The following is a 17,553-nucleotide window of genomic DNA, read 5'->3' as shown; positions in this document are numbered from 1 at the left end:
TTTGTTGAGGGTTTTTCATCCATTGCAACTCAATTGACTAAGTTGACCCAGAAGAAGATTTCTTTTCAATGGTCTGATACTTTTGAGGCGAGCTTTCAAAAGCTTAAGGATTTGTTGACTTTATCTCCTATATTGGCTTTGCCCAAGAATGGCGTGGGCTTTATCATTTTTTTTATACTTCAGGTAATGGGTTTGGTGCTATGTTGAAGAAGGAGGGCAAGGTAATTGCATATCTATCTCGTTAGTTGAAGCCTTATGAGAGAATTATCCTACCCATAATCTAGAAGTGTGCGTAGTTGTGTTTGCCTTGGAGTTTTGGAGGCACTACTTGTATGAAGTCCATTGTGAGATCTTCTCAGATCATCATAGCCTTAAGTACTTTTTTACCCAGCGAGATCTTAATCTGAGGCAGCAGCATTGGCTTGAGCTGCTTATGGATTATGACTTGACTATTCACTACCATCCAGGCAAGGCTAATATGGTTGCGGATGCCTTGAGCCAAAAGTCAACTAGCATGGGTAAATTGGCGCATCTTTTCACCCATGAGAGGCCTTTGGCCTTAGAGGTTCAGTCTTTGGCTAACCAGATAGTTAGTCTTGATATTTCGACACCGGGGTGTGTTTTGGCATTTGTGGATGCTAGATATTCTTTGATAGAGCAAATTTGAGCTCATCAGTTTGATGATGTTAGATTGAGGTTGATTCGAGATAACGTATTGAATGGGCAGGCTAAGGATGCCTCACTTAATTCAGATGAAATTTTGCAGATTGAAGACCGAGTTTGTATGCCGAGAATAGGTGACTGGATTAGACTGATCTTGGATGAATCCCATTGTTCTAGATATTCTATCCATCCAGGTTTGACTAAGATATATCGTGATTTGAGATAACATTACTGGTGGGGTGGTATGAGGCGAGATGTAGCAATTTTAAGGCTCGTTTCCTATGTTTTCAGTAGGTGAAGGCCGAGCATATGAGTCCTGGTGGGTTGCTTCAGAGGTAACCTATTCCCAAGTAAAAGTGAGAACGGATCACCATGGACTTTGAGACTAGTTTTCCTCGTACATCTCATAGTTCTAACAGTGTTTGGTTCATCGTGGATCGATTGATCAAGTTAGCTCATTTTATTTTGGTTCAGGTCTCATTCAGTGTTGAGAGGTTGGCCCATATCTACATTCGTGAGATTGTGCATCTGCATAGTATGTCGGTGTTCATTATTTCAAATCGAGGTCCTGTGTTCACATCTCACTTTTAAAAGACTTTTCAAGATAAGTTGAGTACTCGAATGGATCTTAGTACAATGTTTCACCCCCAGGCTGATGGCCAGTCAGTGCGAACTATAAAGGTTTTGGAGGATATGCTTCGTGCATGCGTGATAGATTTTGGCGGCCAGTGGGAGCAGCATTTGGCTTTTACAGAGTTTGCATATAATAATAGCTACTATTCCAGTATTGATATGGCTCCTTTTGAGATATTGTATGGTAGGCGTTGTCACTCCCCAGTAGGCAGGTTCGATGTTTTAAAGGTGAGACCTCGAGATACAAACTTGCTTCGTGAGTCTTTAGATAGAGTCTGGGTCATTCATGATACACTTAGAGTGGCTCAGAGTAGGCAAAAGTGCTATGTTGTTAGTAGACTTTGTGCCTTGAGATTTGGTGTTGGTGATCGTGTTTTCCTTTGAGTTTCACCCATGAAGGGTGTGATGAGGTTTGGGAAAAAGGGTAAGCTTAGCCCCAAGTATATTGGTCTATTTGAGATTCTTCGGACTGTTGGTGATGTGGCTTATGAGTTGGCTTTGCCCTATGACCTATCAGCTATTCATCCAGTTTTTCATGTTTCTATGCTTAGTCTCTATATTTCGGATGATTCTCATATTATTTATTGAGAGTCAGTTCAGCTAGATGATTGGTTGTCGTTTGTTGAGGAGCCGATCTCTATTTTGGCCAAGGATGTTGGCGGTTGCGCTCTAGAGTGATCTTTGTGGTTAAGGTCCAGTGGCGACATCGACCTGTAGATGAGGCTACTTGGGAGTTTGAGTCTGATATGCATAGTTCTTATCCTCAGCTCTTTATTGATTCAAGTATTTCTTTGCCTTAGTTCGAGGACGAACTAGATTTTTAGTGGTGGATGATGTAACGACCTAAAAACTTGATGAAATATATGAAATTTATGATTTTGTGTGATTTGATTTTTTTACCCTCTCCGTAGTTGCATTGTGGTATTTGTGGGGTGTGAGAGTGATTGGCATATTTTTCGATGCATTTTGGTATCATTTATAGGATATTGTGGTTTTTTATGGCTTCGAGAGCCTTATTTTAGATTTATGGGAATATCATTTGATCCGTGCGATGGATGGCTGAACGGATTGTGTCGGCAGCTTTGAAATATCGATTTTAGGCTGAGTAGACCATTGGTTCGGGTCCCGGTGCACCCGGGCTCATTTTGACCTATGAATCGAAAAGTTGGAAAATTGAAAATATGGGTGTGGGACCCACCTTTGATCGAAATGATTCGGATGGAAAATATGACTTAGCCAGCAGATCCGTAATGCCGATTTTAGGGTGTTGTCATGTTTGGTATGGTTTTACGGCTTTTAAATCTCATTTCGACCCTTGGTTTAAAAAATTGTGATTTCGGATTTTGGGGGTCAACTTTGTGAAAATGAAAGTTTTTCAAAAATCTGACTTCTCCAACACATCCAAAATATCAAATTTAGTATGGTTGCATAGTTTGTTTGTGTATATCGGACTCCGAACGAATCTCGGGCTCTCCGTCGAAGTCCGTTTGGACTTGTGGAAAAAAAATCTGCACTATTGTAGCAGATTTTCTGCTATATGACCATTTTTTTAACCTATTTTTGGCCCATTTTGCTCATTTTTCATCTTGGTTCTTGAGAGTTAAACCCTAAAATAGTATGGGAGCTTAAAAGTGCAGTTTGTGAGAACTTGGGAAGCTAGATTAACATATATTTCTTGGTTTTATTACGGATTTAAGGTAAGAATTAACCCTTTTCTTAGTAATTTCTTGATTAATTTCTCAAAACCTCAAAAATTTTAGGGCTTGATTTTAAACCCCAATTTCACTTGAATAATATTTTTATCTTATAATTACTATTTTTCATCAATTCAACCTTCAAAACAATTCTGATTCTTGATTTTAACCTGAATTTCAAAGATTTTTTACCCGGTAAAGCTTAAAAATGGTTTTTCTTTAATTTGAACCTCATTTTTTACTCGATTTGACTTGGGTTTTCAGGTGTATATTTGTAAAAATATTAAAAATATATTTTTTAAGTAACGTTTCGATTTCGCTCTTCTTTTTCGAAAACCCATTCTGGGGGTCCATTTTGACCCTGAATCAAAAGTAGTCAATATGGGTGTCATTTGTTTTGTTTTGATGCGTAGATTTTATATTTGATAATTTTGGTGGAGTTTGAGATTAGTAGTGAAAAGTAAGTTCATGGGTTCGAAGTGTAGCGAACCAGTTTTGGCTTTTGAGATAGGTTATCGCTTAACTCTTTCAGACTAGGTTGGGTAGTAAATGATGATACAAAATGCATGTTACGGGTGAGAACTAATCATGAAAAATGTCTATTTATGTGTTGTGTCCATGTGGAGGCCTATATGTGATGTAATTGTCGAAATTGAGTTATTGTGTGATATGTGTAACTGTATGGGGTCCTATGTGATATTAATAGCCTTGAATACAAGTGAATAATTATATTGTGTTGTTAAGATACTTTGATGCTTAATATGGTACCATTAGTGTATTATGATTATATTCATACTTTATTTGGCATATGAGATATGTGGAAATTCGTAGATGAAACTGGAATAATGAGTGGATATTAGCTCACATGATTGTGGAAATATATCATTGTGGTTGGTTGTGAAAATACTCATTGTTATTGGTTGTGAGAATTACATCCACATATCATACTCATTCATGAAACCTTAGTACTACTGTGGCAACATCTGAAAAACACTGGCACACCTTTTTAAAACCCTCCCTGAGGAATATGCCGGGGAGAAGATATTGTAACACCTTATAAAACCCTTTTTCGAGGAATGTGCCAGAAAATATATATGAGATATCTGGATTGTATATGGGTTAACGAACCCTCATAGGTCCTGCGTTAAGAGGCTTGCCTCCGTAAGTGCATACAGGGATTGTGCGACAATCTCGGAGGTTGTGCGATGACCTCGTGCATCATCATCATCATCATCATCATTATCATATACATGGAGCTTACTTTATTGTGTTATGTTGTGTTATATTTCCATATTGACTTTTCATCTATGTATTTATCGTATCTTCTTTTACTTGTGTTTGATGATCTTGTATATGCATGTTCTCCCTTGTTCTTCCTATATGTGATATAATATGTACTTTTGTTCTATCTTGGTGTAATATTGCAATATATGTGAGATATATTAGAACTATTAGTGCAAGCGGTGTAGTCTACCATTGTGGGACATTTTCTGATTATAGGTGATGTGCCCTTAGTGTATATTTTGTATCTTTTATTTACTACTTTGCTTGGTCGGCCTATGATACCTACTGAGTACAGGTGGACCGTACTCATGCCTAATGCACCCTTTTGTTGTAGGTCCTAGCTCAAGTGTTCCTTAGTTTGATTAACTCTAGCGATTGTTGGAGCTTCAAAGGTAGCGGTTGGACATTCATGCTTCCGAAATTCACCTCTATCTTTCTACAGTAGTTATGTTTTTATTAGTGTTTGGAGACAGATATTATTTTTTTGTGGTTATTTTTCGATGTATTTGACTCTTGAATTGTATTAGTAGTTCTTAAACTATTGACACCTGGTTTTAGGCATGATTGGTATTTTGGATACGTTATGTTCGCATTGTTATGATTACTTATATGGTTCGGCTTTGTTCTAAAAGTCTTACCTTGGGATATTTCAGTTTTTTTTCTTTTCTTTTTTTGTATCGGCTTGGGTGATAAACTTACTTGTCAAGGTACGACCACAACAAGTGTCATCATGACCTTCATTTTTGGGTCATGACATGTAAAACCCAAAACATGTGGGAGCAAACCAATAGTTGCATGAGGAACCCAAAATGTTTCCTAAATATCCCCCTTCGTCTTTATATCAAATAGCGTGGCACCAATCTTCATGTCAAGTAGTACTTTATTGAAATTGATGAAGGTGCATACTCAAGGTGTTTTATGACATTATAATTACAGGACATATTGTTGAGACCTATCAATTTCAGTATTGGATCCTCAATAGCAAGAACATAAAGTCGTGAATCCAGATATGACTTCAGGATCTCAATTTTTGTAGTGTTTGCTTTTTAGAAGGAGTGAACAACTAGAACTGCAAATTTGACTCGTTGAGGACATTCGTCGAACATCTGGTCCTCATTGTATTCTGAATCAATCTTACTTCTACTTTTACTTCAACAGTTCAGCCATAGTATAGTCATCTGAAACCACCTCATCTTGGGTTTTCCCTTCATTCATTTCCCTTAAAGAGACACTAAGACAAAAATAACATTGGCAATCAACACTACGTAAACATCCATAAGGCTAAGAGTTGCATTGATAGTCAACACTGGATATGCAATTCTCATACTACCTCTGAAATTTTTTTAAATCCATAATTATTTCTGAAATTCCATGCATAGAAGCCCTTCTATTGACATTGTTTCATTCAACCAATTTAGCCAAAGTCGATGATTCGGCAAATATCTTCTTTGAATTACTGCCTACAGCCGAGACAAGTTCTTTCTATGATGCTACTTGTTATGATCTCAATCGATATCTAAAGTAAATCGCAAGGATTAAACGCACAAGAATATTTTGGAAAAATTTTAATTTTCTCATAAACGAAAAAATGGACAATGAAACTCGATTACAAGGAAATGAAAACTACAATAAATAAAAACTAACTAAATGATTCATCATAGCTACGATAACCTGTAGAATAGATGAGGAAAGAATTTAGATGGAGATCGAAGGGAAGAGAAAGTTAGATTCTAGATTACGAGAGAAATGAATTAGGAGGGAAAAGAAGAACACGAGGGAGGAATTGATTTAACAGATTTTAGTTATGCCCTTCTCTCTCCTATGTTGTGTATATACAACCACCTTGCCACATGGCATCGTCACGACCCTTTCGATTCATTTAAACTTGAGTAATCTCGACTTTTTATTTCCAATCTCACTTGTTTCTATTTGCTTTGTATTCCCGACGTCGAATCCAAACAACTATATTTGATCGAGTATTATTGAGATCATAACATTTAAATATAATTTTTTATTAAACATGTTTATTGGCTTGAATATTGTTATTAGATTTAAGTATGACTATCGGTTGAATAGTGCTATTAGTTTTTTTATAAAAACTTGAAATGTAAATTATTAGTTAAATATGTTTCTTGTTTGAATATTGTAGTCGCGTCTATAAAAAAGGACTAGTAAGAGCATAGATTCTTAAAAACCTTCCATCAAAATATGGTATAATTTATTTATTGAATTAAAAGGTTTAAATATTAGAAAAATCTGAATACTAATAAAATATTTTAACATAACTTTGTTTGAGAAGAAATAAAATTAACTTTTTAAAAGGTATAAAAGTGAATTCTAGCTTCATATAATAACCCCATAAACCTTTCAAAATACTTAAGTGACATTTATTTCTAGAGATTTCTACTTATTTTCCTTACTTTTCAAAATACTTATTTTCATAACTATCATATAATAATATTCAAATAGGTAATTTCAAAATCAGTTATTCCATATCACGCTAATTAATATTTCCAAAGTCAAAATCCGCACTGTTTCCATTATTATTCTTATATATAAACCAACAAGGATTGTACAAACACTGCAATTATTTGTTGTATCAAAAGTTATGTAAATGCAACTACTCCTGTTAACGCGTGTATTACTTTCTTATCAAACCACACATAGTACTGCTCCTGTTCGTCTACTTTTTTTCTACTTTTCCCTTACTTTTGTTTTTTTACTCATTCAATTTGAAGAACAACATCATGTTGCTCTATCGTGTTCATTCAAAATGACGCTGTGTCGAAAACGATATCGGCATCTCAGAATTCTTGACGTAGAAAATAAAAGTGTATTTTCTTTCAATCTTTTTGGGTATGTCATCCTCCATAGATAATCTTCAGCCATGTCACAGGCTAACTACTCTAGAAGATACCTTCTATTGTAGATCTACATGTTTTTCTGATTTTGTCCTTAATTGGTGATGTGCATGCATACTTTTATTTTTGGTAATGGAAAAGTTCAAAGATGAACTGTAAGATTTTTAACAGATTGGTATTGATTGTTGTAACTTCTTCAATTACATCAGCTACAAATTGCTTGTGTATTATTCAATTCTTCGTATTTTTTAGTTTTTAAAGCTTTAATTAAGGTACAAAAACGAATATGTTGAGAAGAACATTGTTTAATTTAGCATAAACATGTTTGACGAAATTTTTCAGTGAAAACAAGACTTGTGTGTCGTCGAGAGAGATTAGTCCCAAAAGTTGGTCATTTTGAAAGATGTTACAGGCTGATAAAACTAATGTATGGGCTTACCTCCGGTGACTGTAATCATGTATGTGCTTTTTGTCTAAATGTTTTGTCCCAATGTAACCATTGTCCCGGTCTCTTGTAAAATCTTTTCATCTTTCCTATTCTAGCTCTTTATATAGTTGGTGTAAGTGAATTATGACTCACGAGATGAGTAGTATCAATTCTTGATGTGTTTGAAAGTTTTGGGTATTTTAATGTCACGATCCAGAATAGGATCATGACCGGCGCTAAGGAGTTTAGGACTCCAAAGCAAGCCTCGTCAGAATTCTACAGAAAATCGGGTAGAGTTTTCCCTGTTTTGGGGCCTAACAAGAAAATTTCCTGTCTCAATTCTATCAATAAAACAACCCAACATCACAACCACCATAGGAGCACAAACACAACTCACCATAGATCATCAACAATTTACCAATACCACCAACTAATAATACGAAAATCATCTCCAAAGATGAGAGAAAATCCAATATTCCACAAATTCAAAATAACGAAAGACTCAAAACTCTAAAGACATGACTATGGAGCAAACTAAGAGTTTTCAAGAAAAAGAAACATAATGAATAAATAAACTATAGCCCACGTGAACAATTGTGGGGCTCACCGGAAATATGCTATTCGAATTCTCTAGCCAATGAGATTCTCACCGTCACCTGCATTCTCTGAAAAATAATAGCGAGGAGTGAGACGCTAGTTCAGTGAGTAATAACACTTAACGACAACCATTTTAATGGGGACAAGTCAGAAAACATCATGAAATAAATGTTTTTTCAGAAAACAGTAACAATAAATAATATCATTGTTTCATGTAAGCCAAGTGAACCAATAGTGCAGTAATAAACTTCAAAAAGCATCGTATCATATGAAATATTACATATTTAGGAGGTTTTCAAGAATGAATCATGTAATCGGTATGACATTCTTCTTCATCAAGAATAACCCATAAAAGTGGACCCCTCATAAAGGAGTCAAATATCATATCAGTATCAGTATGCTAGTTCTACCTTCCCACTAGCAAAGGTTGTAACATTCATCAGTAAATACAAGGTACACCAGATCTAACGATCCCTCCGTTAGCTACGGGATTCAATAAAGGTCAACTCCCATTCATAAATTCTTTGTAGACAATAGGATATCCATATAAAAGCATCTTTCGGGATAGTACATATCATTTAAAGTTCATATCGAATCATGTTACATGTAAACTTGAATAAAAACATATGTCAAAATACATACTTCTCATGTAAGTGAAGAATTTTCACAATAATAATATCTTGTCTCAATTAACCATTTCAATATAATATCAAGTAAAGAACTTTTCCCACATGCAACTTTTCAAAGCATTCAACAACTCTTGTTTTCATCAAAATATGTATAAATATGCAATTTAAGAAACATAAATTGTGGCAAGATTACTACTCACAGTACTCTTGTCGAAATACCGAATTTGTCACCCCGAATGATTCGTATCACTTTCTTGGATCAAACCTATAATCATGTCATATTAATATCGTGTTAATTTTCTTGGTCTAAGCTAAAACATAACCACTACAAATTATCCCACTCTAGAATCTTAGGCTAAATTCCAAATGATTGAATTTCATCCTCAAAATTACACCTAATTGTGCAAATTTCTTATCTTGATGCCTAAATTTTTACTACCCAAATCAAATTAACTTGACTAAAATTTACAATAAAGATTGAATTTACCTTGAACCCAAAAAAATTTTCGATCAACCCTTAAGGTTCCCCTTTTTTTTCCCACTGAACGAGCAATTTAGTTTGGTATTCTTTTTCCTGTTTTGGTGTGAGTGCAGGCAGAAGTACTGCCTTGCTAATCTTGGCTATTTCCTTCAGGCCAAAGCCCTTATAATATATATATATATATATATTTGGGCAAAAAGACATTTTTCCTTTTCCCTTTTAAATTGAGCTTTAGCCCAATAGCCCAATTCTTTTTTTCCCCCTTAGATAATTATAATTACTCACTAATTATAATTTGGGGTATTACATTGTCCCCACCTTAAGAAATTCGATTCCCGAACTAAGAGTAAGTGCATACCTGAAGACTGAAACAAGTGAGGGTACTTGACTCTCATATCTTTTTCTGACTCCCACGTAGCTTCTTCAATGGTATGGTTCTTCCATCAGACTTTTATGGACACAAACTCTTTTGAAAGTAACCTTCTTACTTGTCGATCAATGATAGCCATTGGTTCCTCCTCATAGGTTAAGTTCTCATCAAGTTGCAAGTTCAGCGCTTCGAGCACGAGAGAAGAATCTGATATACACTTCCTTAGCAAAGAGACATGAAACACTAGATGGATGAAAGACATCTCGGAGAGAGTGCCACACGATACTCCACTCCTCCTATACGCTCAAGTATCTCATAAGGTCCTACATACCTCGGGCTCAATTTACCTATTTTTTCAAATCGCATTACACCCTTCATAGGAGAGACTCGTAGATAAACCTTATCCCCAACTGTGAACACCAAATCTCTTCTTCTCTTGTCAGCATACGACTTTTGTCTGCTTTGAGCTGTGAGTAACCTTTGTATAATCAATTGGACCTTGTCCATAGCATCCTGTACCAATTCTGGTCCTAAAACTTTAGCCTCTCCAACTTCAAACCACCCTATAGGAGAACGACATCGCCTACTTTATAGGGCTTCATATGGAGCCATCTGAATGCTTGACTCAAAACTATTATTGTAAGCGAATTCATCTAAAGGTAAGTAAGTATCCCAACTACATCCAAAATCAAGAATGCAATCTCTCAACATATCCTTCAAAATTTGTATAGTACGCTCAGACTGTCCGTCCGTCTAAGGATGAAATGCAGTAATGAGATCTAGTTGAGTACCCAATGCTTCTTGAAAATATTTCTAGAAGTTCGAAGTGGAACTTGATTTTCTATCAAAGGTGATGGCTACTGGAACACCATGAAATCATATGAAATATATTCAAATACATTTGTTAATGCCACTCTTATTACATATAGTATAGCCAACATGAAGGGTGCAGAAGTTGAAAGTCATTCTATGTATCTTACAGTCTCGGGTAGCTCCATCACAAAGTCCATAGCAACCCTTACCCTTTTTCCCTTTGAAATCCCTAGCAATTTTAGTAGGCTAGCAGGTTTTTACTCCAAATTAACTAGCCAAACAAATTTAAAAAAAAAAAAAGATTTCTTCATACTTCATATCCATAAAATTTGCTTCAGGTCACGGTATATTTCGGTGAATCCAAAGTGTATAGTATAGTTGGAGTGTAGGCTTCCTCAAGGAATAACCCATTTCAATCCATCTCCATCTATAGCACATAATTGGCTATCTAGCCGGAGAACGTCGTCCCTGCCAACAATCATATCATTAATCTTACTAGTTAGGACATCATCTCATTATTTTCATAACCTCACATTCTCATATTTATAGCCTTATGTGTTCGGCCTACAAATATTTAACTTTAATACAAGTCAACAGTGTTCCCGAATTTTCTGCTCTAAATCAAATATTTGTACTTCTAGTTAGCTGAAAGCCTTTTTGCAGGAATTAAATGTACCAACTACCCAAGAATTTCTAGTGTGTATCAGTCACCATATTGAACCTTTTCAAATAATATAAAATAGGACAATCATACTCGTTGAGTGATTACATATATCGGCGTTGCCAAGGATTCGAATCTATCTGCTAAAAATTTTTACACAAAATTCTTGTGGTTAATGTAAATATCATAGATTTTCTCATATAAGTAATGTCTCTAATCTTCTCATCTAATATCACTGTAGTTATTAATCGTCATACAAGCATCTTACAGAAAGATCCTAATCCCCCTCTCAAAACACCAAGGACACTGTGAATCTCTCTGATGCTGATTGTTAGAATAACATTGTGCAGTGAGAAACTTATACAAAAAAATTTATTTTTTTTTGAAATCTGAAAGTTCTGCTCACTTTCCTCCATCCATTGATTTTTTTTCCTGGTCAGTGGCTCTACTATTCTGAAGAAATTTCACATGAAACGTTTTTACTAGTCCGCGAAACCCAAAAGTAGACTCTCTATGTAGGAGTAATGGACCTTGTTCATTTTTGAATTGCTCCTATTTTCTTTGTATCCATTAAAATATTATTCTTAGATGAGATATGCATGAGCAATGTCATTTAGTATAGCTAGAATTTGCATTTAGAGAACTTGACATAAAGTTGATGGTTCCATAACATTTGTAATATGATCCTTAATTTATCCACATGTCCTTCCTGGCAATGAGAACATTCCATAACATCATCAATAAACACCATAATAACTTTCCTTGAAACAACTTGAACCTCTTATTCATTATCTCCATAAACATAGTTGGAGTATTGTTTAGTTCGAAAGACGTCATAAAGGACTCAAAAATGCATCTACTAAGTTTCTAAAGGCTGTTTTAGAATATAGTATTCTTTAGTTTTAAGATGATGATAACTAAACCCAAAATAATCGTTAGAAGTGGGAGGTTCCGTGTAATTGATCAAACATGTCATCTTTATCAAATAATGGGTACTTATCAGGTACTGTTACCTTGCTCAACTATCTGAGTCAATGCACCATATCAAGGACGCATTCTATTTTTCTTTTTCACAAACATGAATATCCCATGGTGATACAAGTGGTTCTCCTACAAAGTGATTCCCAGTTGATGCAACGATTATTTCCTTATTTCTCTTAACTCCACCAGTGTTGTAGGATATGGAGATATGCTCATGTGCAATGCGTTCGTTACTATATCAATACCAAAATCTATTTCTTTTATAGGTTGTAGTTGAGGAAAGTCAGTAGACATGAAGCATATCAACCAAATTCTCTCACTAATTATACCTTTCAAATTTGAGTGTTTGGTCTCTTAATCCTTTACCATATTAAGAGACTCACAAAATGCTTTAATATATAACTGGCAAGTCCTTATAATAGATATAAACTTACTCGTCTTTGTAATTCTCTTGTTTTTTTTTTCTGGACTAATAATAGGTTCATTGGGTATCTCCACAACTATCTTCACTGGCAAGTGTTTTCGTCGAAATAGATAACCTATCTACATTTGTTGTCATATCATAATTGACTACATCAAGTCAATTAAAATCTAATTGTTTAGGATATCCCTTCTCTTAGTTAGAATCTGACAAGCTTTATACCCATGTTAAACTAATATGGAGTCATCCATAGACCTGTCAATGCCAAAATGATACCTTAATAGCTTAAGATGTTGTTGAATGCTAACACATCGACTAGTATTATATCTGCACTAAAAGATTTCTACTTTTGACCTTCTTGGGTTAATTATTGGCCGTATGTTTACCATATCCGTGTTTTAAATCCTTTGGGCAAGTAGAATTGTCCCAAAAATTGGTCAAAATCTTTTGTGGAGGATGTTGTTGTCTTGTTGAAACAGTTAACCACCCCTTTCGCAGAGCTCTAAGCTTGAGATGTCCCATATCTAGCCAACTAATAAAGTCTAGTGACACACATTGGTACATCTATAATCTAAATCAATTTCATAAACACCTAGGAGGCTCACGCTTAACTTTGGAAAGGAAATCATCAATAACACCTTGGTGAACTTGTTTCCCCAAGTGAATGGTGTTGCTCGAGTCAACCTTATTTACAATACAATAGCGAGGAGTGAGACGCTAGATCAACGAGAAATAATACATAACCACAACCGTTTAATGGGACAAGTCAGAAAACATCATGAATTAAATGTTCTTCCAGAAAATAGTAACAATAAATAATATCATTGTTTCATGTAAGCCAAGTGAACAAATAATGTAGTAATAAACTTCAAAAAGCATCGTATCATATCAAATATTACATATTTGGGAGGTTTCGAAGAATGAATCATGTAATCAGTGTGACATTTTTCTTCATTAAGAATAACCCATAACAGTGGACCCCTCATAAAGGAGTCAAATATCATATCAGTATCAGTATGCTAGTTCTACCTTCCCTCTACGAAGGCAGTAACATTCATCAGTAAATACAAGGTGTACCAAATCTAACGATCCCGCCATTAGCTACGGAATTCAATCAAGGTCTACTCCCATTCATAAAATCTTTGTAGACAATAGGATATTCATATAAAAACATCTTTCAGGATAGTACATATCATTTAAAGTTCATATCGAATCATGTTACATGTAAACTTGAATAAAAACATATGTCAAAATACATACTTCTCATGTAAGTGAAGAATTTTCACAATAATAATATCATGTCTCAATTAACCATTTCAATATCATATCAAGTAAAGAACTTGTCCCACATGCAATTTTTCAAAGCATTCAATAACTCTTGTTTTCATCAAAATATGTATAAATATGAAATTTAAGAAACATAAATTGTGGCAAGATTACTACTCACAGTACTCTTGTCGAAATACTGAATCTATCACCCCGAATGGTTTGTATCACTTTCTTGGATCAAACCTATAATCATGTCATATTAATATCGTGTTAATTTTCTTGGTCTAAGCTAAAACATAACCACTACAAATTATCCCTCTCTAGAATCTTAGGCTAATTTTCAAATGATCGAATTTCATCCTCAAAATTACATCTAATTGTGCAAATTCCTTATCTTGATTCCTAAATTGTTACTACCCAAATCAAATTAACTTGACTAAAATTCACAATAAAGATAGAATTTACCTTGAACCCAAAAGAATTTTTTGATCAACCCTTAAGCTTCCCTTTTTTTCTACTGGACGAGCAATTTGGTTTGATATTCTTTTTCCTGTTTTGGCGTGAGTGAAGGCAGAAGTACTGCCTTGCTAATCTTGGCTGCATGTTTACCATATCCGTGTTTTAAATCCTTTGGGCAAGTAGAATTGTCCCAAAAATTGGTCAAAGTCTTTTGTGTAGGAGGTTGTTGTCTTGTTCAAACAGTTAATCATCCATTTCGCAGAGCTCTAACCTTGAGATATCCCGTATCTAGCCAAATGATAAAGTCTAGTGACACACATTGGTACATCTGTAATCTAAATTAATTTCATAAACACCTAGGAGGCTTACGCTTAACTTTTGGAAAAGAAATCATCAATAACACCTTGGTAAACTTGTTTCCCCAAGTGAATGGTGTTGCTCGAGTAAACCTTATTTACAATAAAATATCATACATTATACTGGTCAGTGGTCATGACCTCTACTCTGTATGGCATTAGATATATAGACCTCTCACTGGATCATCCCATGGCTCCAAAAGTTTTAAGTATTTCATTGATGCATCTTTACCGGAAATCTTTTAAGGATCTTTGCACTATTTGAACCAATGAACCCTGAAGTTTTTTTTTTCTTTAGAAACTCTCGAGGATACATCTATTCAGGTAGACCTGAATCTTTGTAGGTGCCTGAAGCTGGTCTTGGGACCTATTTACTACCTGGCTCTATGTCCATTAATTTCCTTTACTCGTTATTGGAAGATAAGTGTCTTAATAGTAATACTCCCTTGCTGCTAAAGGGGCAGAGTAGTACTCTTTCCCAAATATAGATCTTTTACATGTCACATGAGTATGAAAATCCAACACAGTAGCATAACAACCTCTTTCTTGGCCCTTCTAACTGTATTTTGTTCCCCTTAATTGCGTAGATGAGGGTTTACAATGGTGGCCCTTGATGTCTTATGAACTATTGAACTAGCCTTGTTATTAGATGGTCTAAGTTCAAGACATATGATAGAAAGATAAATAAAATTATATTCACCAACTTGACTCTATCAGTTGCACACATAAGGAGGAATGAGAAAGAAGGACAGACATATCCTATCACGCTCTCGCAGAATCACGAATATAGAAATGGCCGGCAACATAATCATAATTGAGATTCTACTACTATCGTGTGCTCCATAGTCATAGAATTAACCTAGGCACTCTGATACCAACTTTTTCACGACCAAGAATAGGATCATGACCGGTGCTAAGGAGTTTAGGGACTCCAAAGCAAGCCTCGTCAGAATTCTACAAAAAATCGGGCAGAGTTTCCCCTGTTTTGGGCGTAACAAGAAAATTTCATGTCTCAATTCAATCAACAAAACAACCCAACATCACAATCACCATAGAAACACAAATATAACTCACCATAGATCATCAACAATTCACCAATACCACCAACTAACAATACGAAAACCATCTTCAAAGATGAGAGAAAACCCAATATTCCATAAATCCAAAATAACGAAAGACTCAAAACTCTAAAGACATGACTATGGAGCAAACTAAGAGCTTTCAAGAAAAAAAATATAACGAAAAAATAAACTATAGCCCACGCGAACAATTATGGGGCTCACCGGGAATATGCTATTTGAATTCTCTAGCCAACGAGATTCTCACCGTCACCTGCGTTCTCTGAAAAATAATAGCGAGGAGTGAGACACTAGCTCAGTGAGTAATAACACTTAACCACAATCGTTTTAATGGAGACAAGTCAGAAAACATCATGAAATAAATGTTTTTTCAGAAAACAGTAACAAACAATATCATTGTATCATGTAAGCCAAGTGAATCAATAGTGCAGTAATAAACTTCAAAAAACATCGTATCATATGAAATATTACATATTTAGGAGGTTTCCAAGAATGAATCATGTAATCAGTGTGACATTCTTCTTCATTAAGAATAATCCATAACAGTGGACCCCTCATAAAGGAGTCAAATATCATATCAATATCAGTATGCTAGTTCTACCTTCCCACTAGCGAGGGCTATAACATTCATCAGTAAATACAAGGTGCACAAGGTCTAAAGATCTCGCTGTTAGCCATGGTATTCAATCAAGGTCTACTTCCTTTCATAAATTCTTTGTAAACAATAGGATATTCATATAAAAACATCTTTCAGGATAGTACATATCATTTAAAGTTCATATCGAATCATGATACATGTAAACTTGAATAAAAACATATGTCAAAATACATACTTCTCATGTAAGTGAAGAATTTTCACAATAATGATATCATGTCTCAATTAACCATTTCAATATCATATCAAGTAAATAACTTATCCCACGTGCAATTTTTCAAATCATTCAATAACTCTTGTTTTCATCAAAACATGTAAAAATATGCAATTTAAGAAACATAAATTGTGGCAAGATTACTACTCACAGTACTCTTGTCGAAATACCGAATTTGTCACCCCGAATGATTCGTATCACTTTCTTGGATCAAACCTATAATCACATCATATTAATATCGTGTTAATTTTCTTGATCTAAGCTAAAACATAACCACTACAAATTATCCCGCCCTAGAATCTTAGGCTAACTTCCAAATGATCGAATTTCATTCTCAAAATTACACCTAATTGTGCAAATTCCTTATCTTGATGCCTAAATTTTTACTACCCAAATCAAATTAACTTGACTAAAATTTATAATAAAGATAGGATTTACCTTGAACCTAAAAGAATTTTCCGATCAACCCTTAAGCTTCCTTTTTTTTTTCCACTGAACGAGCAATTTGGTCTGGTATTCTTTTTCTATTTTGGCGTGAGTGCAAGCAGAAGTACTGCCTTGCTAATCTTGGCTATTTCCTTCTGACAAAAGCAGATATAAAATAACTAAAAATTACATAAATACACAATTTATGTTTTTAATATTATAAAAAATCCCAACTTCCTAAACATATTTCAAAATCCCACATATACATAAAATGCTATGTATATGTCGGCTATGTTATGTATATTAATAGGGAGAGAGTAAAGTAATTAAAAAAGTGGAAGAGAGTGTAATTACTTTTAAAAGGTTGGTATTTATGTTATTTATACATAAAATAATATTTCCCATTCCATTATTAATTTGGGCAAAAAGACATTTTTTCCTTTTCCCTTTTAAATTAGGCTTTAGCCCAATAGCCCAATTTCTCTTTCTTTCTTTTTTTCTCTTTAGATCATTATAATTACTCACTGATTATACTTTGGGATATTACATTTAAATAATTATTTAATTAATAAATTATTGG

General features: G+C 34.6%; 1 long non-coding RNA gene across 5 annotated transcripts; it reads right to left on the bottom strand.

Annotated features, from left to right (window-relative positions):
• Positions 1-7,965: 7,965 nt before the first annotated feature.
• On the bottom strand, positions 7,966-17,139 carry LOC107848487. Of its 5 annotated transcripts, XR_007047219.1 has the most exons (6): positions 16,986-17,133; positions 16,699-16,763; positions 15,883-15,940; positions 13,963-14,027; positions 8,989-9,053; positions 7,966-8,227 (listed from the first exon to the last, which is right to left on the bottom strand). It is a non-coding gene; the product is annotated as an uncharacterized LOC107848487 (long non-coding RNA). The 5 variants fall into 5 exon arrangements; XR_007047217.1 differs by lacking the exon at positions 8,989-9,053; XR_007047220.1 differs by lacking the exon at positions 13,963-14,027.
• Positions 17,140-17,553: the final 414 nt, after the last annotated feature.

This window comes from Capsicum annuum, chromosome 11 (assembly GCF_002878395.1).
Source record: "Capsicum annuum cultivar UCD-10X-F1 chromosome 11, UCD10Xv1.1, whole genome shotgun sequence".
In the NCBI taxonomy this organism is placed as follows: Eukaryota; Viridiplantae; Streptophyta; class Magnoliopsida; order Solanales; family Solanaceae; genus Capsicum; species Capsicum annuum.
Note: the sequence above shows the minus strand (reverse complement) of the source record. Positions and strands in the feature narration are given on the sequence as shown.